General features: G+C 40.9%; 1 protein-coding gene across 1 annotated transcript in view; it reads right to left on the reverse strand.

Moving 5' to 3' along the window:
* Positions 1-24,687, reverse strand: part of LOC126474434 (beta-alanine transporter-like) — a gene marked incomplete at its 5' end in the record, with an annotated part of 833,602 nt that overhangs the window by 472,663 nt on the left and 336,252 nt on the right. The gene's annotated exons all lie outside the window — the stretch shown is intronic.

A 24,687-nucleotide genomic window follows, 5' to 3' on the forward strand; every position in this document is an offset into this window, starting at 1 on the left:
CTCTGAACGTCCCTCATTAGTATCGCCTAAGAACATCACGCAAACAAAGTAATGCGTGAGTAACGAGAACTTTGCTTCCGGCCAAATACGATGTCCCTATCTGTGAGTTTGTATGAATCTCCGGCGTAATTCTTGAATGAAACTGTCTGCGCAGGCTGGTCCTCTGTGAGAGACCGGTTTATTGGCCATTGATTGCATTGTACAGTATGTGATCTATTACTTCTCGTAACTGATTAAATATAGGAAAAAAATGTATGAATCAGAGGCACAGCTCGGTTCTTAGAGAATAGCTGCAAGAGAGGTTAATTGATATTTTGTACGCAAAGTGCTCAACGGAATAATATGATCTTCTGTCTGAAGAAGCAATACGCTGCAGAGGATTCACAATCTCTCGGGAATGCTATGTGCACTCTATAATGGCTTCATATCGGTCGTAGATGCTTCTTCAGAAGCTGCAAAACTTTATGACCCAATGATCTGCTTCCCATTATTGATTTACGTCTGATCATAGCCTACCAAGCCGAATTAGGCGCCAAGGGAAAGCCAGCTTATACGATAATGAAAAATTAAATGTGGCAGTTGTTCATTCAAGTCGTCTATCACAATGCTTTTTACACACTGAAGAGAGAAAGAATTTGGTACAGCCGCGTAATACCGTGTACGGCTCGCGCGAGCACACAGAAGTGCCGCAACTCTACTTGGCTTCGACTCGACTAATGTCTGGAGTAGCGCCGGAGGGAATTGACACCAAGAATCTTGCAGGACTGTCCATAAATCCTTACTTTACCAAGGGGTGGATTCTCTTCTGAACAGCACGTTGCAAGCATCCCAGATATGCTCAATAATGTTCATCTATGCGTGGCCACCGGAAGTGTGTAAGCTCTGAAGAGTGTTCCTGTAGCCCTGCACAACGGACATGAACGGATGCAGCTGATCAGACAGGACGCTTACGTATGTGTCACCTGTCACAGTCGTATCTAGACGCATGAGAGGTCCAAAATCACTCCAACTGCACAAGCCCCAAGCCATTACAGAGCCTCCACCAACTTGAACAGTCCCCTGCAGTGTCCATGGGTTCATGAGAATGTCTCCATACCTGTAAAAGCCCATCCGGTTTGTTACAATTTAAAACGAGACTCATCCAAGCCGGCAACATGTTTCCAGTCATCAACAGTCCAATGTCGGCGCTGACGAGCCCGGGCGGTTCGTCTAGCTTTGTGCCGTGCACTCATCACGGGTACACAAGCGAACCTTCGGCTCCAAAAGCCCATATCGTGTCGTTTCGTTGAATAGTTCACAGGCTGACACATGTTGATGGCCCAGCATCTGTAATTTGCTGAAGAGTTGCACTTCTGTCACAATGAGCGATTCTTTTCAGTCGTCGTTGCTATTTTCGAGCCGCAGCGATGTCGGAGATGTGACGTTTTACCGGATTACTGGGAATCACGGTACACTCGTGAAATCGTCGTACGGGAAAATCCTCAGTTCATCGCTAAATCTGAGATACTCTGTCTCACCGCTCGTGCGTCGACTATAACGCCACGTTCAAACTCACTTAAATCTTGATAACTTGCTTTGGAAGAGCAGTAACCGATGTAACAACTGCACCAGACACTTTTTGTCTTATACAGGCGCTGCAGACCCAGCGCCGTATTTGAAAACCCATTCCTATACCGATTTCTTTGGCACTTCAGTGTAAAGATAGTTCTTGACCGTAGAAGTCAACACATTAACTGGGCAGTCAAAACTAAATGAGAACGACGGACCGGTCTCATGGCCACTGTTGAAATTGAAAGACAGCTTGTAGCTATTGTACTTTAAGAAGCCTGATTCCGGTTTTGGCATCTCTACTTCACTGATTCTTGAAGGCTTTTGCTGTTAATTTTGCACACTTCCATCTGCCAGAACCACGTGCTCCCGCAGTAGATTCAGTCAAAACAACTATCGCCCAAATATGTTTATCGCCCCTGTAGGAATAACATAAACTGACATGTTCCAAAACTACGCCTCAAAGTCTGAATGAATGCCGCAAAACAGTTCTTCGAGTAATATGTGATGTTTAATTGGAAGTTGACGCATGTCAAATATAATTTCCCATTCTTTTCATCCTTACTTTTTATGTACAGGGTGGTTCAAATGGCTCTAAGCACTATGGTGCACAGTTCCAACTGCCAGAACCATGTGCTCCCGCAGTTGATTCAGTCAAAGCAACTATCGCCCAAATATGTTTATCGGCCCTGTAAGAATAACATAAACTGACATGTTCCAAAACTACGCCTCAAAGTCTGAATGAATGCAGCAAAACTATTCTTCGAGTAATATGTGATGTTTAATTGGAAGATGACGTATGTCAAATATAATTTCCCATTCTTTTCATCCTTACTTTTTATGTACAGGGTGGTTCAAATGGCTCTCAGCACTATGGGATTTAACATCTGAAGTCATCAGTCCCCTAGACTTAGAAGTACCTAAATATAACTAACCTAAGGATATCACACACGTCCATGTCCGAGGCAGGATTCGAACCTGCGACCGTAGCAGCAGCACGGTTCCGGACTGAAGCGCCTAGAACCGCACGGTCACAATGGCCGGCTATACAGGGTGTCCGATTTATCTTGACCACACTAAATAATTGTTTGTCCAGATGCAAATTACAAAATGTTTCAAGAAAAGCCGGCCGAAGTGGCCGTGCGGTTAAAGGCGCTGCAGTCTGGAACCGCGAGACCGCTACGGTCGCAGGTTCGAATCCTGCCTCGGGCATGGATGTTTGTGATGTCCTTAGGTTAGTTAGGTTTAACTAGTTCTAAGTTCTAGGGGACTAATGACCTCAGCAGTTGAGTCCCATAGTGCTCAGAGCCATTTGAACCATTTCAAGAAAATGTTCTTTAGCCGTCAGGGGGACACCAATCACCAAGATTTCCTTCGTTGTAGCTTTGTATTTTACAAAGATATGAACAGTGGTATGACTTTTCTAAACTTAGCCCTGTATTTTTTATTCGGTAATTCATTTCCTCTCCTAAAGACCTATTCAGTAATGTATCACAGGGTACCATTCACTGAAACACAATTTTATTGAGTACATAATACAACATTGACGTTGACGCTCCCAGCGCTTAGTGAAGGTCTCCCCGGTAATGGAACTCATCCACGTGCTGCCGTTGACAGAGGACAAATTCAAACATAATTAAAAAGCACACCCGTCATTCCGTCACCAATCTTCAGTTGAAGAGTTGTGTGAGTAGAATCTACACCAACGAAGGGAAGGCAGTAATGCTACTCATCTATGGTGAATGTAAGTCAGCAGAACAGTAATTGCAATACTGGATTCTTACGTACAGCTACATTTAGTACAGTAGTTTAGTACTTTTAAATACTGTTGTGTAGAAGAGGCATACAGTAAAGGCTGTCCTTCCTACAAATTGTATCGACATAACGTTTCTTTTATTGATGTAGTTGAAGGTAGGGTAAATGCTATGCAGGCAGCGGAACTGTACAGAGAGCGATATCCTGACAAGAAACCACCTTCCCGACGGATGTTTTCTCATCTTGCTGCCACGCTTCAGGAAACGGGAAGATCCAACCCACGACAACGCAATCGTCGTAGCACTCGCTCAGACGGAGCTGCTGAAGTTACTGTTTTCGCTTCCGTTGCTATGAATCGAAATGTGAGCACACGACAGCTTGAACACAAGATTAGCTTTTCTAGAACCAGTGTACAGTCTCTTACACGTCACTGGTTCCATGCTTACCATGAACATCTGCATCAAGAATTACATGGGAATGATTTCCAGAATCGTGTACAGGTCTTTCAGTGGGTACAACAGCAAATCGTCGTCAGTCCGAAATTCTTTCCAATATTCTATCTACCGATGAATGTTCCTTCTCAAACAAAGAATAGGTAAATACAGGGAACATACATTATTGGTCCAGCAACAACCCAAGATGGCTTAGACAGGTGGAACATCAGCGTCAATGGAGAGTTAACGTCTGGTGTGGGACGCTTGGTATTACAATTATTGGCCCTTATTTCGTCAGGGTAGTCTAAACGGGACAGCGTATGCCAACTTCCTCAGACGAATTCTTCCTCCTCTTTTGGATGAAGTTCCGCTAAGAACTAGAATGCTTATGTCGTATCAATACGATGGACGTCCAGCACATAATGCCTTGCATACACGTCGTGTCCTGAACCGAAGGTATACTGCCAGGTGGATTGGTCGAGGAGGAACAGTTACTTGGGCTGTTAGGTCTCCTGATTTAAATCCTAGGGATTTATTTCTTTGGGATGCATTAAAGACGTTGTTTATCGCGATATTCCAACAACTCCAGAGGACGTGCAGGAACGTATCGTGCTTGCTTGTAATCCTCTTCAGCAGGCAACACTATAAGCAGTAAATAGTTCTTTCATTGAACGAGTGCACCAGTGTATCTGTGTCCACGGTCGCCACTTTGAGCACCTTTGAATGTTCTACTACTGGACCATGGTACAGGAGAGTCAAAGTAGATTATGCGTTATGTTTTTACCTTGTTTTCATTTGTTTTCTGACAACTTCAGCAAGTGGACGAGTTTGTGATAAATTTTTGAATAGGTTCAAATGGCTCTGAGCACTATGGGACTTAACTTCTGAGGTCATCAGTCCCCTAGAACTTTGAACTTCTTAAACCTAACTAACCTAAGGACATCACACACATCCATGCCCGAGGCAGGATTCGAACCTGCGACCGTAGCGATCGCGCGGCGCCTAGAACCGCTCAGCCACTCCGGCCGACTTCGAATGGGTCTTTAGGAGAGGAAATGAATTACCGAATATAAAATACAGGGTGCCATTTAAAAATGTCATACCGCTATTCATATCTTTGTAAAAATCAAAGCTATAACGAAGGCAATCATGCTGATTGATGTCCCCTTATGGCTACAGAACATTTGCTTCAAAGATTTTGTAGCTTTCATCTGAACAAACAGTTATTTGGAGTAGTCAAAATAAATGGGACGCCCTGTATATTGAACAACCGACATCTTTACACATGCTAATTATATAGTAAACTAGCTGACCCGACAGACTTCGTCCTGTCAAAAAGATTTGTAATATGGCAGTTTTTTTGCCTACGTATTTAAAAAAATTCTCCTGAACAGAACCGTCACCCTGGTGATAGGGCGTTGTGAATAAAAAATAATTAAATAAAACATATATAAGGATTTAAAAGTAAGTAATCGCTTTATTGTTAATCATGTGAATCATAATTATTATTATTATCATTGTAGTGCTTTGTGGTATACGATGTTTTTTGTTTGATTACCTGGCGCATAGATAAACAAATCTGATGGTTTTCCAACATGGGAACAGGCAACATACAATTGACCATGTGAGAAACATGGGTTTTCTAGATTAATACCACAAACACTTAATGATTGCCCCTGGGACTTGTTTATAGTCATAGCAAAAGCAAGCCGCACTGGAAACTGTAGTCGTTTAAACTCAAATGGCACATCAGTCGGAATCATTGGGATGCGCGGTATGAGAACATCTTCTCCTTTATACTTTCCTTTGAGTATAGTTGCTTCTATCACATTGTTTAGTAATTTTTTTATCGCTAACCGTGTACCGTTGCAAAGACGCGGTTGGTTGACATTTCGCAACATTAGTTATAATGTTAATTGAAGATTGTGAGGTGGCAATCCTGGCAAATCCAGCGAGTTTAAAAATTCCGGTGGATAGTTGACTACATCATCTTGATTAGTAGCCGAATCAACTGATTTATATATCCTCAATTCGCCTGTAATTTGTTCTTGAATTTTGAAATTTAATTCATTTACATCTATGTTTTTTGCAGCCAGTATAGCTCGTTCGCTCAACCAATCATGGTTTCTGTAATTTTGAGAAACATCTGGAAACACCTTCTGAATAAGTTCATCTTTTGATCGAGTTAACTGACAAAAACTTTGAGGAAAGTTAATGCAGCCAGTCAACATGTCTATAGGAAATTTGCCATTACCAATGTCAATGAGTTGTTTAGAGAATATGTTTCCAGATTGATCATTTCGCAACTCGACACGCATATTCTTGCTTAAATGAAGTACTTTGACATGTTTCCACAAATTGGAGGAATTTAGACATGCATTGAGTTCATCAGCTGGCGTTGATCGTGGAATCACTGGCAATGTTTGACGAAAATTTCCTGCTAATAAAATCATTGCACCACCAAATCGGTTATTATTGGTCCATAGATCTTTTAAGGTTCTGTCTAAAGCCTCCAAAGATTTTTTATGTGCCATCGTGCATTCATCCCAAACAATCAATTTACATTGCTGCAAAACCTTTGCCATTGCAGAATTCTTCGAAACGTTGCAGGTTGGAGTTTCATTGCTTTGCATATTTAATGGCAATTTTAGTGCTGAATGGGCTGTTCGACCACCTTCAAGCAAAGTTGCTGCGATTCCCGACGAAGCGAGTGCAAGTGCAATTTTATTTTGTGAGCGAATTGTTGCTAATATTAATGAAATCAAAAAAGTTTTTCCTGTACCACCAGGTGCATCTAAGAAGTAAATCCCTCCAGTTTCATCATTTGTTACTTTCATAAGAGTTTCAAATACATACTTCTGTTGTTCAGTTAACAGTGGAAGATTTGTTTGAATTAATTCTTTCAAAGCGTTGAGATCATACAGTTTTTCTCGATGCAACTCTTGGTTAAAAGCGTCATGCATTGGACGATTGGGCGCGGTCAGGCCTAATTGAATTAATAGTTTGTTTGACATTATCAAGCACATGTCCTCAATTGAAATCAATGCTTCATTGTAAATTTCTTCACTGATTTGTATATTTGGATTTCCCATTCTATTCCGTATTTGATACAAAATATCATCACACATATAATCTTTGTACTTGATCCACAAATCAATTGGGTTTGATGGGAAGCATGTAGATATGATTATAGAAAACAATGTTCGTATTTGATGAGCATGTGATGATATTACAGCATCATTGAGAGTTTGCTCCCAATGAGCGTCATTTTCAAGCAATTGCAAACGTTGACAGGCTTCTCTGTAGGATCCACACAATTCACCATGAACAGTTCGTAACTGTTGGAATGATGTTGGGCCACGTACATTGACTAATAGCAGTCATAAATAAAAACATTCATCATTGCTTGGATGTACTGAATAAATCCGGCCAATCGCATCGGTGGAATATACATCTGTATATCCTGGAACTGGTTTTCCTTGTTTCCGTCGTATAAATCTCCTTGAGGATTCATTCCAGATATAATATTTTGGCATTTCAGAATATAGCAATGTTTGTGCGAAATGATCGTTTTGGCATGTCTCAAAAAAACTGGTTAATGTAGTAGATGGTGGCTGAGCAGCTCTTTGTACTGCGTTCTGTGCTGTAAAATACACTCTTTGTCCATTTTCTAAATGCACAGCTAAGTGAACAACAGAAGGGTGTCTCTCATGAATAGGAAAAGAAAATATTCGCCAAACTGCTTCATTACTACTGACATAGCGGCCTATTTGGTATTGGGTAACTTCATCATTGGAATTCTCTGCACCAATTCCAATCACAGCCATATCACTCCCTTTGGTTACATATTTGCAAATGTATTTAATAGATTTCACTGAATGGCAAGATTCAACGTTGATGTGTGCTTTGAATGTCTTTGATAAAATGGGTGAATATGGAACAATCCAACGATTATCTATTTCAATGTCTTGTTGATTTAATTTGACAATTGTTGATTTTCCATTGTCTGCTGTCGATCTGCGACGATACAATGGATAACCGTCATTACCAGTAATTGTTTCCGATATTAATGTCTGTGGATATCGTTTTGAACATTTACCATCCATCATACACGGTGAATTTTGATTAAGAGTTCCACAGGGACCATGTATCATGTTTTTGATAACTACCTCATGCAATCCAGGATCTACTTGTACATTAGGGATTTCAGCTGATATCACTGCATCAACTTCATTTGGCCTTATCTTTTCAACCAACCAAATCAAAATGTGTGCATGTGGCAATCCTCGTTTCTGCCACTCCACAGAATACATCCAGCAGCGTGTCTCACCAAACACATTATGTTTTACGATGAAATCCATTAAAGATTTCAACTTTTGTCTAAAGACTCTGGCTGTAATATCATGACGATCAATGGGTGATTGCCCAGGGAATAACTCCTGCTTGATTTCTATCCATTGCGGATTGCATGTAAATGTGATGAACAAATCTGCTGTACCATAATGACGAACATACGACATGGCATCTTGAGCATATTCGTGCATATGCCGAGGGCTTCCGATGTATGTTGCTGGAAGAATAGTCATCCGACCGACATTCTGTGCATTTCCATCAGTATTAATCGCATCTCGAAGGTGAATATACTCTTCAGATCGGAGTTTGGTTTGATTCAACCTGATGAATGTTAATCTCTCCGTTTCAATTTTTACATACATGTCAACAACATATTTGTGATATAATCGCCGACATTTCAATATGTGATTTTCTTCATTTTCCCGAATCATTAGGCGGTATGAATAATAGTTCATTGAACTGACTTTTTTGTTGGTTTCAGAACCTGTAAATAGATTTTCTTTTAATAACATTCAAATATAAAATTAAAATACATAATATAATGACTGAGATATTATCGCCATAGCTAAATTAATATTTTAGTTACCTGTAATGGGATTTATCATTTTTATTGAGAAATCGTAGCCATCTTCACCTTGCCAAAATATAATGGGATATTGCAGTGCATCATATGAGCGGTGTGTTTCCTTTATACGTTGTAATTGATCATTCCGACGATGTAAAACAATATCACGGGATTCCAAGTTTTCTCCAACTACAACGATAGCAACTTCATCAATAGTTGGTGCATTAAAACGTCTTGTATGTTGACCTGCAGATGTTTTATCAGCTCTGATTACAATTTTGTGATTATCGGATGGCATCAGATCCAGGGCAGTTTTAAACAATATAATCAATTGATTGTGTAGATGAAATAAAGTTTGTAATTGTTCTACAATAGACCTCTTTACTAAATTGTTATGTGCACAACACAGATCAATTTCTTGTGGTGAATTGCCCATAAAATAAATTTGCAGGAATTTGTTGTCGCTATCTGACACTGGTAACAGTGAACCTGCTCTGTGATATATTTGCCCTTGTATCTGTAAATAAAATAAAATATTATGGTGTGGTATAAATTAATGGATTGTCAGTGATCAAACTTAAATAATATTTGATCTTAAAAAGTATATATTTAGTTTGAACTAATATCTATCAAATATAAAATATAATAAAAGTGTCACTGAAACTGAATCACCATATAATATGATGACTAAGTGATATATAAGTGATTAAGAAATTGAAGATTAGTGACACATCTTAACTTTTGTGACAGAAAATTTTGTTCGCTAAAATAATTATGAGTAACTGCTATAATACATACCTTGAAAGTTGGCATAAAATTTTCCCGAACTACATTTGTTGCCCCAAATGAAGTCATTTGAAAGCAATTGTTATATTGTTGGATATGTGTCAAAAAGTGTATAGAATCTGTTCCTATTCCTGAAACCAATGAGTACAATGGTTCTGGTGGTGGGTCCAATGGTATCAATTTCACTTTACCATTTGCGCAACACAATCCATTGGCTTCGTTTTTGTATTTTAATGCCTTACAGTGTGAGCAAACCGAGTTCATAGAACCAATAACAACACATTGGTAGTTACTGTAGTCAATTGACACATCGTAACTGAAAGCAGCTCGATTCAAACTTGCGCGATTATTAGTTGAATGTCGCGCTCGCGCTTCACGCGTTTGTGATATCCGAATTCTTTCACGTTCATTTCCGTCGTCACGTTCTTGTGCCATACGATTAGATCGGTAATTAGCTTGGTTTGTAGCATTTCTGGTTCTTCTACCTAAATTGCTTCGTCTTATAGGAGGCATATCAAATATAAATTAGTTTTTCACTAATCACGAACTAAACAAACACTAACTAAGTAAACACTCTGCACAAAACACGAATTTGTTTCGTGTATCAGTTGACAAAAGCAAACTCAGTAGATTAGGTCACAGACAACTTTTTTTTTTTAAATTTTATATGACTTGAAGTCAAATCCTTTTAAGCCGTACGAATTGTAATTTGGATATTATAAAAATAATAAAACACTGTTGGTAACGCGATTTTTGTTTGACTGATGTAATGACGTGGAAACTGATGCATTTTATCTCGCGTGCCGAAACTAATACAAAAGAAACGCGAGTTTCGGAACGCGACATTAAACTTCTCCAACTATGTATTCTGTGCTCCAACGCACACACGCACATTGTTTTGATAGATATGATCTTTGACGTTAGAAACACACCTACATTGCTTAGACAACAGTGAGTGCTTGTAATTTAATATGAACTTTATACCATAGCAATAAAGCTCAAATTGACTACGTTTTAGTTACAAATCATTTGTATAGGAAAAAGAAAAGGGCTATTTTTAGGGTTTTTCCAGCAATAATTCTAATTTTTCTCGCCGTAAAAACCATCCTTGAACTTCAACGAACATTTAAAAAAAATATTTGGCCAAATTGGTCGAGGCGTTGTTGAGTTATGCGCTTACCAACACATTTTGCGATTCATTTTTATATTATAGATAATCACGAAGGCTATGGGAGTCAGTATACTGATACTTGTGCTATCCCTTCTCCTTTGACTGTTACTGTTTACTTAAACATCTTAGTGTAAATTTCATCTAATCCGGTACATTGGGGCTCGTAGTGAATGTATACCGCTCTTATTAATTAATTAACTAGAATAGACACAAGGTGTTGAGATTAATAATTATTGCTCACTGCTTCTGCTCCGGTGTGTTCACTGTATCGTTGTATGTGTTCTTGCAGGACGACTATCTCAATTTTCGAATCCTTCGGTTGCCATGAAACATTTACCGTCCATCACTTGATTGAATTTCATTTGCTGTAGCCAGTCGAATCAAAAAATCGATGTGGGAAGACGCTGATTATTCGCCAGGGAAAACGTGTGCATTGTGGTTGTTTCCCACTGACTCATGTTACATTTGCCTTATTATGCCGTAAAATCTAAGTTCTGTGAATGTTCAATGCCCCATTTATAGTGTATCTCTTCAGTATGTAACTAGACGAAATCCTGTTCTAGCAATCATTTAGTTCTGGATAAAGAAGGCCGCTTTTGGTGGGAATGTTACCGGCACATAAAATACCCCATATGACAAAAACTTTGTGCTCAAGTAAGTCGTGGCATTCCACACAGTTTTGAGGCTTAATCCCAGCCAAGGGTCGATAGTGTCACGTAAGAATGTACTTAGTCACAGCACCCACTCTTCATGCTACTACATTTCGGTAGAGGAGCACTTGACAAAACATCCATTACTATATACAGTACTGTGAGTTTCGGAGATTAATAAAAATGATCAATATATAGTTTTTATATGGTTTAATATATGGTTTTTCTCAATACGAAGAATTTTCAAATATCCTGGAAGAATGGACGCGAGAAACTTTCTGTGGCGTCACCTACATTGGTAGGGAAGTCACAGATAGACTCTACAATGGCCTCTAATAAGCAAACTGAATAATTTTAGATTAAATGTGCACCTCACGGTTTGTAGCACTCTCAGTGGATTTCAACAGATGAGGAATTTCATATCCGAATAAGTCTCATTTCTTCCTTTGTTCTCAGGATTTCATCCACTTTCTTGTTATCGATTGGTAATAAGACTTTTAGGTCACGGTTGAGGAAATCTAACAAGTAGCCTCAGTTGTTTTAAATGCCAATAAATAAACTAAAATGCACCCGACGAAGCGCCGCGACTTACGTATCTCTTCGAGAGTTACCTAGGCAGATTTTAGAGTTATAAATATTGCATTGCTTATCTGTGGAGATGGTGCTTTATAACTGAGGAGATATTACAATTACAAGTTTCGGCAGAAAAACAATATAATTCACCAAATATGTGGATAATGCCTCCGGAAAATCCTGTAAAAAGCTTTGTACCCGTGTATCGATGTTTCATTGATAATATTAGAAGACTGCCGAATCATGCAGCCGAGAATTTTCATTAAATACAGATAACCTTGTAGAAGGGCAAGCGCAACCACAGCACTTTTTAATTCAGGAAATGCCGTCTTTTAGCGGTGTTTTGTATTTGACAAACAAGGAATATTGGGAAAAAGATTCCGAGCTTTTCCGCTCTAACGTTTTAAACATATATCACATGAAGATGGGGCTTTAAGGCCGCGAAACAGGTAGTGGTACAGTAGTAAAGGACCAAAATACAGCTGAATAGATAAATACCCAAGATTTTCATTAAATGACTAACACAATTAGAATACGTCGCAGAAAAATAGAAACTAAAATGCAAATTTGTTTCAAGTTCAGTGAACTGAGTTTCAGACGTAAAATCGGTTCGTATAAATTTGATTGTGATACGGAATGAGCTGAATAATTTCATTTGCAGTTCGTTTCGTTGCTCTAGTATAACAGCTTTTCTCAGCGGAATCCATTAACAGGACCTTCATGTTGCGGATTAACCGCGCCAAACGCTGAAGTGAGCTATTACATGTGCGGTACGTTTTCTTTTTCGAATATTTTATTGCGCTTTTTGTCCGAAAGCAAACAATATTTATTCTGCGAAAACAATTCTATTTGATACTCTGAAGCATTGCAGCGCATGTGGATATATATTTTAGTATCCGCACTTTGGAAAAATTCCAAAGTCGTCACAGTCCCTCGTTTATTTTATTTTATTTTATTTTATTTTATTTTTTTTTTTTTTTTTTTTTTTGTCATCAGTCTACTGACTGGTTTGATGCGGCCAGCCACGAATTCCTTTCCTGTGCTAACCTCTTCATCTCAGAGTAGCACTTGCAACCTACGTCCTCAATTATTTGCTTGACGTATTCCAATCTCTGTCCTCCTCCACAGTTTTTGCCCTCGACAGCTCCCTCTAGTACCATGGAAGTCATTCCCTCATGCCTTAGCAGATGTCCTATCATCCTGTCCCTTCTCCTTATCAGTGTTTTCCACATATTCCTTTCCTCTCCGATTCTGCGTAGAACCTCCTCATTCCTTACCTTATCAGTCCACCTAATTTTCAACATTCGTCTATAGCAGCACATCTCAAATGCTTCGATTCTCTTCTGTTCCGGTTTTCCCACAGTCCATGTTTCACTACCATACAATGCTGTACTCCAGACGTACATCCTCAGAAATTTCTTCCTCAAATTAAGGCCGGTATTTGATATTAGTAGACTTCTCTTGGCCAGAAATGCCTTTTTTGCCATAGCGAGTCTGCTTTTGATGTCCTCCTTGCTCCGTCCGTCATTGGTTATTTTACTGGCTAGGTAGCAGAATTCCTTAACTTCGTTTACTTCATGACCATCAATCCTGAAGTTAAGTTTCTCGCTGTTCGCATTTCTACTACTTCTCATTACCTTCGTCTTTCTCCGATTTACTCTCAAACCATACTGTGTATTCATTACACTGTTCATTCCGTTCAGCAGATCATTTAATTGTTCTTCACTTTCACTCAGGATAGCATTTCCATCAGCGAATCGTATCATTGATATCCTTTCATCTTGTATTTTAATTCCACTCCTGAACCTTTCTTTTATTTCCATCATTGCTTCCTCGATGTACAGATTGAAGAGTAGGGGCGAAAGGCTACAGCCTTGTCTTACACCCTACTTAATACGAGCACTTCGTTCCTGATCGTCCACTCTTCTTATTCCCTCTTGGTTGTTGTACATATTGTATATAACCCCTCCCTCCCTGTAGCTTACCCCTACTTTTTTCAGAATCTCGAACAGCTTGCACCATTTTATATTGTCGAACGCTTTTCCCAGGTCGACATTTCCTATGAAAGTCTCTTGATTTTTCTTTAGCCTTGCTTCCATTATTAGCCGTAACGTCAGAATTGCCTCTCTCGTCCCTTAACTTTCCTAACGCCAAACTGATCGTCACCTAGCGCATTCTCAATTTTCTTTTCCATTATTCTTGTAAGCAGCTTCGATGCATGACCTGTTAAGCTGATTGCGCGATAATTCTCGCACTTGTCAACTCTTGCCGTCTTCGGAATTGTGTGGATGATGCTTTTCCAAAAGTCATATGGTATGTCGCCAGACTCATATATTCTACACACCAACGTGAATAGTCGTGTTGTTGCCACTTCCCCCAATGATGTTAGAAATTCTGATGGAATGTTATCCACCCCTTCTGCCTTATTTGACCGTCTACATCTACATCTACATGATTACTCTGCAATTCACATTTAAGTGCTTGGCAGAGGGTTCATCGAACCACAATCATACTATCTCTCTACCATTCCACTCCCGAACAGCGCGCGGGAAAAACGAACACCTAAACTTTTCTGTTCGAACTCTGATTTCTCTTATTTTATTTTGATGATCATTCCTACCTATGTAGGTTGGGCTCAACAAAACATTTTCGCATTCGGAAGAGAAAGTTGGTGACAGAAATTTCGTAAAAAGATCTTGCCGCGACGAAAAACGTCTTTGCTTTAATGACTTCCATCCCAACTCGCATACAAAACGAGCTGCCTTTTTTGCACCCTTTTGATGTCCTCCGTCAATCCCACCTGGTAAGGATCCCACACCGTGCAGCAATATTCTAAGCTGTCTCTTTAGTAGACCTGTTGCATCTTCTAAGTGTCCTGCCAATGAAACGCAACCTTTGGCTCGCCTTCCCCACAATATTATCTATGTGGTCTTTCCAACTGAAGTTGTTCGTAATTTTAACACCAAGGTACTTCGTTGGATTGACAGCCTTGAGAATTGTACTGTTTATTGAGTAATCGAATTCCAACGGATTTCTTTTGGAACTCATGTGGATCACCTTTTGTTATTTAGCATCAACTGCCACCTGCCACACCATACAGCAATCTTTTCTAAATCGGTTTGCAACTGATACTGGTCTCCGGATGACCTTACTAGACGGTAAGGCTTCCGCTTTATTAAATAAAATTATTTTGCGTTTCTTTCTGGTGGATTTGGAAGAAACGGTATTGAGCCTAGCTACAACGACCTTGTGATCACTAATCCCTGTATCAGTCATGATGCTCTCTGTCAGCTATGGGTTGTTTGTGGCTAAGAGGTCAAGTGTGTTTTCGCAACCATTTACAATTCGCGTGGGTTCGTGGACTAACTGCTCGAAATAATTTTCGGAGAAAGCATTTAGGACAATCTCGGAAGATGTTTTCTGCCTACCACCGGTTTTGAACAAGTATTTTTGCCAACATATCGAGGGAAGGTTGAAGTCCCCACCAGCTATAACCGTATGAGTGGGGTATTTATTTGTTACAAGACTCAAATTTTCTCTGAAGGAAGCATTGCAAATGATTGACTGCATGATGGTAAAAGAATACAATGGAAGATAAATGGGTAGATTTGAGAAATTGAGTAGTGAAGCCAAGAGAGGATCAAACAGGTTGGTTGATTTAAGGGGGTGGGAGGGAAGGGGGGGGGGGGAGAAGGGACCAAACTGCTTGGTCACCAGTCCAATCAGACAGGCAAAAAGCCAAGGCCCACCAGAAATTCTTGGGCAACACACTAAATACTGACTTTAACTGCTGAAAACAGAATAAACAAAAATGCAGCAAATGTAACCGGCATAATGCAATATGGATGTCTAAGAAATGAAATCAAAATACGATGCAAAATGGGGAAACGAGAATGACTAAAGAAGAAATGCAAGATTGTAGAAACACACAACTATAGAAGTATGGATGTTGCCAGAGGAAGATTTAAGAAAACATTGAAGAAAAGAGAGACGTGTGCGACAGATGGGAGCACAGATGGAAAGTCAGTTCTAAAGCTAAGAAGGAAAGGCCGAAAAGTGGAAGGAATATGCAGGGAATTTATAAGAGGGAATCAAATTTGAAGGCAGTACGATAGAAAGAGAAGAGGAAGCAGATGAAAATGAGATGGGATATATATGGAAATGAAAGAAAAATTTGACAGGGCACTAACCTTTAAATGGTATAAGGAGTCTGGAGTAGACATTCCCTCAGAATTACCAATTACCCAATGCTTTAATATTTATTTTTAACAAGTGTAATGCATAATCTCCTTTTATTTAACTTTTTTTGGTTAAATTTCACAAATGGTAATCATAAATCAAAAGGAAAACAAAGCTCTTTTAAATTCCGATTCTAATACTGGATTCTCTATCTCTTCTAAATTGACTCCTGTTTCTTCTTCTATCACATCAGACAAATCTTCACCCTCGTAGAGGCTTTCAATGTCTTCTTTCCACCCATTTGCTCTCTTCTCTACATTTAACAGTGGAATTCCCGTTGCACTCTTAATGTTACCATCGTTGCTTTTAATGTCACCAAAGGTTGTTTTGACTTTCCTGTATGCTGAGTCTGTCCTTCCGACAATCATATCTTTTTCGATGTCTTCACATTTTTCCTGCAGCCATTTCGTCTTTGCTTCCCTGCACTTCCTATTTATTTCATTCCTCAGCGACTTGTATTTCTGTATTCCTGATTTTCCCGGAACATGTTTGTACTTCCTCCTTTCATCAATCAACTGAAGTATTTCTTCTGTTACCCATGGTTTCTTCGCAGCTACCTTCTTTGTACCTATGTTTTCCTTCCCAACTTCTGTGATGGCCCTTTTTAGAGATGTCCATTCCTCTTCAACTGTACTGCCTACTGCGCTATTCCTTATTACTGTATCTATAGCTTTAGAGAACTTCAAACGTATCTCGTCATTCCTTAGTACTTCCGTATCCCACTTCTTTGCGTATTGATTCTTCCTGACTAATGTCTTGAACTTCAGCCTACTCTTCATCACTACTATATTGTCATCTATATCTGCTCCTGGGTACGCCTTACAGTCCAGTATCTGTTTCGGAATCTCTGTCTGACCATGACGTAATCTAATTGAAATCTTCCCGTATCTCCCGGCCTTTTCCAAGTATACCTCCTCCTCTTGTGATTCTTGAACAGAGTATTCGCTATTACTAGCTGAAACTTGTTACAGAACTCAATTAGTCTTCCTCCTCTTTCATTCCTTGTCCCAAGGCAATATTCTCCGATAACCTTTTCTTCTACTCCTTCCCCTACAACTGCTTTCCAGTCGCCCATGACTATTAGATTTTCGTCCCCCTTTTCATACTGCATTACCCTTTCAATATCCTCATACACTTTCTCTATGTGTTCATCTTCAGCTTACGACGTCGGCATGTATACCTGAACTACCGTTGTCGGTGTTGGTCTGCTGTCGATTCTGATTCGAACAACCCGGTCACAGAACTGTTCACAGTAACACACCCTCTGTCCTACCTCCCTATTCATAACGAATCCTACACCTGTTATACCATTTTCTGCTGCTGTTGATATTACCCGATACTCAACTGACCAGAAATCCTTCTCTTCCTTCCACTTCACTTCACTGACTCCTACTATATCTAGATTGGGCCTTTGCATATCCCTTTTCAGATTTTCTAGTTTCCCTACCACGTTCAAGCTTCTGACATTCCACGCCCGGACTCGTAGAACGTTATCCTTTCGTTGATTATTCAATCTTTTTCTCATGGTAACCTCACCCTTGGCAGTTCCCTCCCGGAGATCTGAATGGGGGACTATTCCCGAATCTTTTGCCAATGGAGAGATTGTCATGACACTTCTTCAATTACAGGCCACATGTTGATCATTGATGATTCTTCCGCCTTTAGGGGCAATTTCCCCCCCTAGGACAAGAGAGTACCCTGAACCTCTATCCGCTCCTCCGCCCTCTTTGACAAGGCCGTTGGCAGAATGAGGCTGACTTCTTAAGCCGGAAGTCTTCGGCCGCCAATGCTGATTATTTATCAAAATTTAGGCAGTGGCGGTGATCTAACCCGGGACCGAAGACATTTTGATTATGAATCAAAGACGCTACCTTTTTTTTTAATCTCATTTTGTTCGCTTTTGATCGTTGCATCTGCTCAGGGCGGACGTCGTAAAACATCCATTGAAGTTCGTTGTTAATCGAGTAACTCAGTTTTCTTTATTGCAGAGAGCATGTAACCCTCTGACAGAGCACGCTGAGCTACCGTGCCGGCCCCCTAGACCACGGGTCTACCTATTATGTATTGTCTCTTTTTAAAAGGATACTGTTTAGTAATCCATTGGTTACGCATTATCTATTCTGTCTGGAAGTGGAAATGTTTTAACACACGAGACGAAAGTAACTTCATAACTACATTGTCATTTGTGTACTCTGATTGTAAGATTTTGGCAATAAAGAAGACACGTCCTATTATTTGGTTATTATCTTTAAGAATATTATAATTTATTCTGATAAATTACATAAGCTTTGGTATTAGTTAATGCCTTCCTATTTCTGAACACTCCAGTCATGTAATTATAGAATCATTCCAGAAGCCTTCGCTATATTCTAAGAGCTCAGAGTAATGCAATGTACGTTGCATGTATCTGTCAGCAGCGTTCGCAAATATATTATACGTTGCACGAGGAAACGCCCTTGTTAAAAAAGATACTTCTTTAATACAGACGCAGGACTATTAAAATATCTGGACCTCTAACTTCAATCACGGAGGTTCGTAGTTCACTGCGATATACACTGTTGTGCAGAACTTATGGACGAAAGTAGCTTTAGCAAGTGACACTGCCAAATAACAAAGTTCGATGAATCTTGGACCACACATTGAAAGTACTGCGACAGTATAGTACAGAACTTAACTGAAAGAAATACACAGTGATACGAACAGAGATAACACTTTTATTTGAAGACAACAGTTAGACAGAATTCACCTCCGTATACTATGTTCTAGTTTATTGTGGCTGTCTACTCCTTACCAATGTGCGTCTTTTCAGGGATGCATCGTACAGCGCAGGTAATGGAGTGGCACAGGAAACGCACCACTTAAACTAACGGCGCGAAAGCCACTAGTAGCTCAAATGGTTGAAATGGCTCTGAGCACTATGGGACTTAACGTCTGAGTTCAAACCATGGTTCAAATTGCTCTGAGCACTATGGGACTTAACACCTGAGGTCATCAGTCCATTAGAACTTAGAACTACTTAAACCTAACTAGGCTAAGGACATCACACACATCCATGCCCGGGGCAGGATTCGAACCTGCGACCGTAGTGGTCGCGCGGTTCCAGACTGAAGCGTCTAGTGCCGCTCGGCCATAGTGGCCGACCATTAGTAGTCACGCCGATCCCGCGCAATTGCAGGATAAAGGCATAAGTAAAAGAAGAGTATCACAAGAAAACGCTGACATCAACTAAGTAGAGCACATAGATAACTGGCATTGTCTTACCTATGTAATAAACAATTCTTATTTATTGATTCTTCCGTCACGTCTTGATAGAACAATTCCACATTTAAAATTAAACAACAAATAAACTGTTTTTATTTCTAATTAGTTCTAGCTTGCTAAGCCATCTTCAGTTACCAACTGACTGGCGTCCGCAAGGGACAGTAGGTTTTAGGTAAGCAAACATTATGAGCAAAGACACAGTCCACTCCCACATAATTTTGTGCACCAAATGCTGTAGCATAATAATAAGCCTGCAATATTGTGGTTTGGGTAGTTTCATTATTTATTGCGTTTATACTGTCCATTGCGCAAAGTGAAATTTACAACAATGAAAAAATGGGTTCACAACATTCTGTGCAAGTGTATTATATCTTTGCTTATAATCTTAGGTTAGCAAAGAACTTGAGTTTCTTGCGGACGGTAAGAAGTTGTTTCGTTGAGGATGGCTCAATAAGGCGAAAACTAGTTGATAATAAACAAAAAGCAGTAGAACAAAAACAGTTTACTTGTTCTTCAGACTAAACTGAAAAACTGTGACTAGGATAGCAGACAAAGGAGTAGATGTTCGATTTAATGCTGTATTAATTCTGTAAGCGGTGCATACCAGAGGACTTGCTCATCTGGAAAAGAATGGGGAAGCCATTTACCCTGTGTTCTATTAAGTGAAACTCTCAACATTCGCTTCAAGCATCGTAGAGAAGATAACGAAGTGACCCTGTTCCATCAGACTCGAAAGGGTAGTTCAGCACCAATTTTTAATGCATGATGTCCAGTACCAGAGTAACCAGCAACATGTACAACAATAATAATTATCAAAACGGCTTATCCATAGAGCGATAAATTGTAATACCACACACACTTAGTAGCGTTTGTTGTATATCCCAAGAGATTTGTCACGTTCGGAAATTTATTAATACATATATGCCTGACATTGTGCAGCTCAACGTGAAATAGGTTTGACTGACACTCAACTCAGTAATGATTGATCACATGTTTGAGGAATACGATACGACTGATATCACTTGACAACAAACTCTGTATTAAGTTAGTGTTAATATCATTACGTTGTCCATTCGGTAATACTGTTGGTTTGGATCTATTGCTAATAGACATGTGAAAGTAGTTTTATGAAGAGTCTGAAAGAATATCATGATGCAATTTCTTCCTCACGGAAGGATTTTCTTCTACGTCTACATCTACATCTACATTTATACTCCGCAAGCCACCCAACGGTGTGTGGCGGAGGGCACTTTACGTGCCACTGTCATTACCTCCCTTTCCTGTTCCAGTCGCGCATGGTTCGCGGGAAGAACGACTGTCTGAAAGCCTCCGCGTGCACTCTAATCTCTCTGATTTTACTTTCGTCATCTCCTCGGGAGGTATAAATAGGGGGAAGCAATATATTCGATACCTCATCCAGAAACGCACCCACTCGAAACCTGGCGAGCAAGCTACACCGCGATGCAGAGCGCCTCTCTTGCAGAGTCTGCCACTTGAGTTTGTTAAACATCTCCGTAACGCTATCACGGTTACCAAATAACCCTGTGACGAAACGCGCCGCTCTTCTTTGCATCTTCTCTATCTCCTCTGTCAACCCGATCTGGTACGGATCCCACACTGATGAGCAATACTCAAGTATAAGTCGAACGAGTGTTTTGTAAGCCACCTCCTTTGTTGATGGACTACATTTTCTAAGCACTCTCCCAATGAATCTCAACCTGGTACCCGACTTACCAACAATTAAGTTTATATGATCATTCCACTTCAAATCGTTCCGCACGCATACTCCCAGATATTTTACGGAAGTAACTGCTACCAGTGTTTGTTCCGCTATCATATAATCATACAATAAAGGATCCTTCTTTCTATGTATTCGCAATACATTACATTTGTCTATGTTAAGGGTCAGTTGCCACTCCCTGCACCAAGTGCCTACCGCTGCAGATCTTCCTGCATTTCGTTACAATTTTCTAATGCTGCAACTTCTCTGTATACTACAGCACCATCCGCGAAAAGCCGCATGGGACTTCCGGCACTATCTACTGGGTCATTTATATATATTGTGAAAAGCAATGGTCCCATAACACTCCCCAGTGGCACGCCAGAGGTTACTTTAACGTCTGTAGACGTCTCTCCATTGATAACAACATGCTGTGTTCTGTTTGCTAAGAACTCTTCAATCCAGCCACACAGCTGGTCTGGTATTCCGTAGGCTCTTACTTTGTTTATCAGGCGACAGTGCGGAACTGTATCGAACGCCTTCCGGAAGTCAAGAAAAATAGCATGTACCTGGGAGCCGGTATCTAATATTTTCTGGGTCTCATGAACAAATAAAGCGAGTTGGGTCTCACGCGATCGCTGTTTCCGGAATCCATGTTGATTCCTACATAGTAGATTCTGGGTTTCCAAAAACGACATGATACTCGAGCAAAAAACATGTTCTAAAGTTCTACAACAGATCGACGTCAGGGATATAGGTCTATAGTTTTGCGCATCTGCTCGACGACCCTTCTTGAAGACTGAGACTACCTGTGCTCTTTTCCAATCATTTGGAACCTTCCGTTCCTCTAGAGACTTGCGGTACATGGCTGTTAGAGGGGGGGCAAGTTCTTTCGCGTACTCTGTGTAAAATCGAATTGGTATCCCGTCTGGTCCAGTGGACTTTCCTCTGTTGAGTGATTCCAGTTGCTTTCCTATTCCTTGGACACTTATTTCGATGTCAGCCATTTTTTCTTTTGTGAGAGGATTTAGAGAAGGAACTGCAGTGCGGTCTTCCTCTGTGAAACAGCTTTGGAAAAAGGTGTTTAGTATTTCAGCTTTACGCGTGTCATCCTCTGTTTCAATGCCATCATCATCCCCGAGTGTTTGGATATGCTGTTTCGAGCCACTTACTGATTTAACGTAAGACCAGAACTTCCTAGGATTTTCTGTCAACTCGGTACATAGAATTTTACTTTCGAACTCACTGAACGCTTCACGCATAGCCCTCCTTACGCTAACTTTGACATCGTTTAGCTTCTGTTTGTCTGAGAGGTTTTGGCTGCGTTTAAACTTAGAGTGAAGCTCTCTTTGCTTTCGCAGTAGTTTCGTAACTTTGTTGTTGTACCACGGTGGGTTTTTCCCGTCCCTCACAGTTTTACTCGGCACGTACCTGTCTAAAACGCATTTTACGATTGCCTTGACCTTTTTCCATAAACACTCAACATTGTCAGTGTCGGAACAGAGATTTTCTTTTTGATCTGTTAGGTAGTCTGAAATCTGCCTTCTATTACTCTTGCTAAACAGATAAACCTTCCTCCCTTTTTTTATATTCCTACTAACTTCCATATTCAGGGATGCTGCAACGGCCTTATGATCACTGATTCCCTGTTATGTACATACAGAGTCGAAAAGTTCGGGTCTGTTTGTTATCAGTAGGTCCAAGATGTTATCTCCACGAGCCGGTTCTCTGTTTAATTGCTCGAGGTAATTTTCGGATAGTGCACTAAGTATAATGTCACTCGATGCTCTGTCCCTACCACCCGTCCTAAACATCTGAGTGTCCCAGTCTAAATCTGGTAAATTGAAATCTCCACCTAAGACTATAACATTCTGAGAAAATTTATGTGAAATGTATTCCAAATCTTCTCTCAGTTGTTCTGCCACTAATGCTGCTGAGTCGGGAGGTCGGTAAAAGGAGCCAATTATTAGCCTAGCTCGTTTGTTGAGTGTAACCACCACCCATAATAATTCACAGGAACTATTCACTTCTACTTCACTACAGGATAAGCTACTACTAACAGCGACGAACACTTCACCACCGGTTGCATGCAATCTATCCTTTCTAAACACCGTCTGTACCTTTGTAAAAATTTTGGCAGAATTTATCTCTGGCTTCAGCCAGCTTTCTGTACCTATAACGACTTCAGCTTCACTGCTTTCTATCAGCGCTTGAAGTTCCGGTACTTTACCAACGCAACTTCGACAGTTTACAATTACAATACCGATTACTGCTTGGTCCCCACATGTCCTGACTTTGCCCCGCACCCGTTGAGGCTGTTGCCCTTTCTGTACCTGCCCAAGGCCATCTAACCCAAAAAACCGCCCAGCCCACGCCACACAACCCCTGCTACCCGTGTAGCCGCTTGTTGCGTGTAGTGGACTCCTGACCTATCCAGCGGAACCCGAAACCCCACCACCCTATGGCGCAAGTCGAGGAATCTGCAGCCCACACGGTCGCAGAACCGTCTCAGCCTCTGATTCAGACCCTCCACTCGGCTCTGTACCAAAGGTCCGCAGTCAGTCCTGTCGACGAAGCTGCAGATGGTGAGCTCTGCTTTCATCCCGCTAGCGAGACTGGCAGTCTTCTACAAATCAGATAGCCGCCGGAAGCCAGAGAGGATTTCCTCGGATCCATAGCGACACACATCATTGGTGCCGACATGAGCGACCACCTGCAGGTGGGTGCACCCTGTACCCTTCATGGCATCCGGAAGGACCCTTTCCACATCTGGAATGATTCCCCCCGGTATGCACACGGAGTGCACATTGGTTTTCTTCCCCTCTCTTGCTGCCATATCCCTAAGGGGCCCCATTACGCGCCTGACGTTGGAGCTCCCAGCTACCAGTAAGCCGACCCTCTGCGACCACCCGGATCTTGCAGACTGAGGGGCAACCTCTGCAACAGGACAAGCAGCCATGTCAGGCCGAAGATCAGTATCAGCCTGAGACAGAGCCTGAAACCGGTTCGTCAGACAAACTGGAGAGGCCTTCCGTTCAGCCTTCTGGAATGTCTTTCGCCCCTTGCCACACCTTGAGACGACCTCCCACTCGACCACAGGTGAGGGATCAGCCTCAATGCGGGCAGTATCCCGGGCAACCACAGTCGTAGTCCGATCGGGGGATGCGTGGGACGAGCTGGCCTACCCCGACAAACCCCCATCCGGAACCCCACAGTGATGCCCATTGGCCACAGCCTCAAGCTGTGTGACCGGAGCCAACACTGCCTGAAGCTGGGAGCGAAGGGATGCCAACTCAGCCCGCATCCGAACACAGCAGTTGCAGTCCCTATCCATGCTAAAAACTGTTGTGCAAAGAACGTCTGAACTAATCTACAGAGAGCACAAACATATCGACACCAAATTTAAACGGTTATTAAAATACAAGACTGCCTAGTAAATGCAGTAATGCTGCTACTTGCGCACTGCTGACACACTGCTCGGCGGCGGAAGGAGACTACGCGATTTTACACTATTCAGGTACTAAAACGCGATGCTACAACTCTCAAATACTATAATACGCCCGAAATTTATGAATTAGACAATGCAAGTACCAAAAACACGCAAAGTCATATACCCAATATTTAAAGGCTAC

Source organism: Schistocerca serialis, chromosome 4 (assembly GCF_023864345.2).
Source record: "Schistocerca serialis cubense isolate TAMUIC-IGC-003099 chromosome 4, iqSchSeri2.2, whole genome shotgun sequence".
In the NCBI taxonomy this organism is placed as follows: domain Eukaryota; kingdom Metazoa; phylum Arthropoda; class Insecta; order Orthoptera; family Acrididae; genus Schistocerca; species Schistocerca serialis.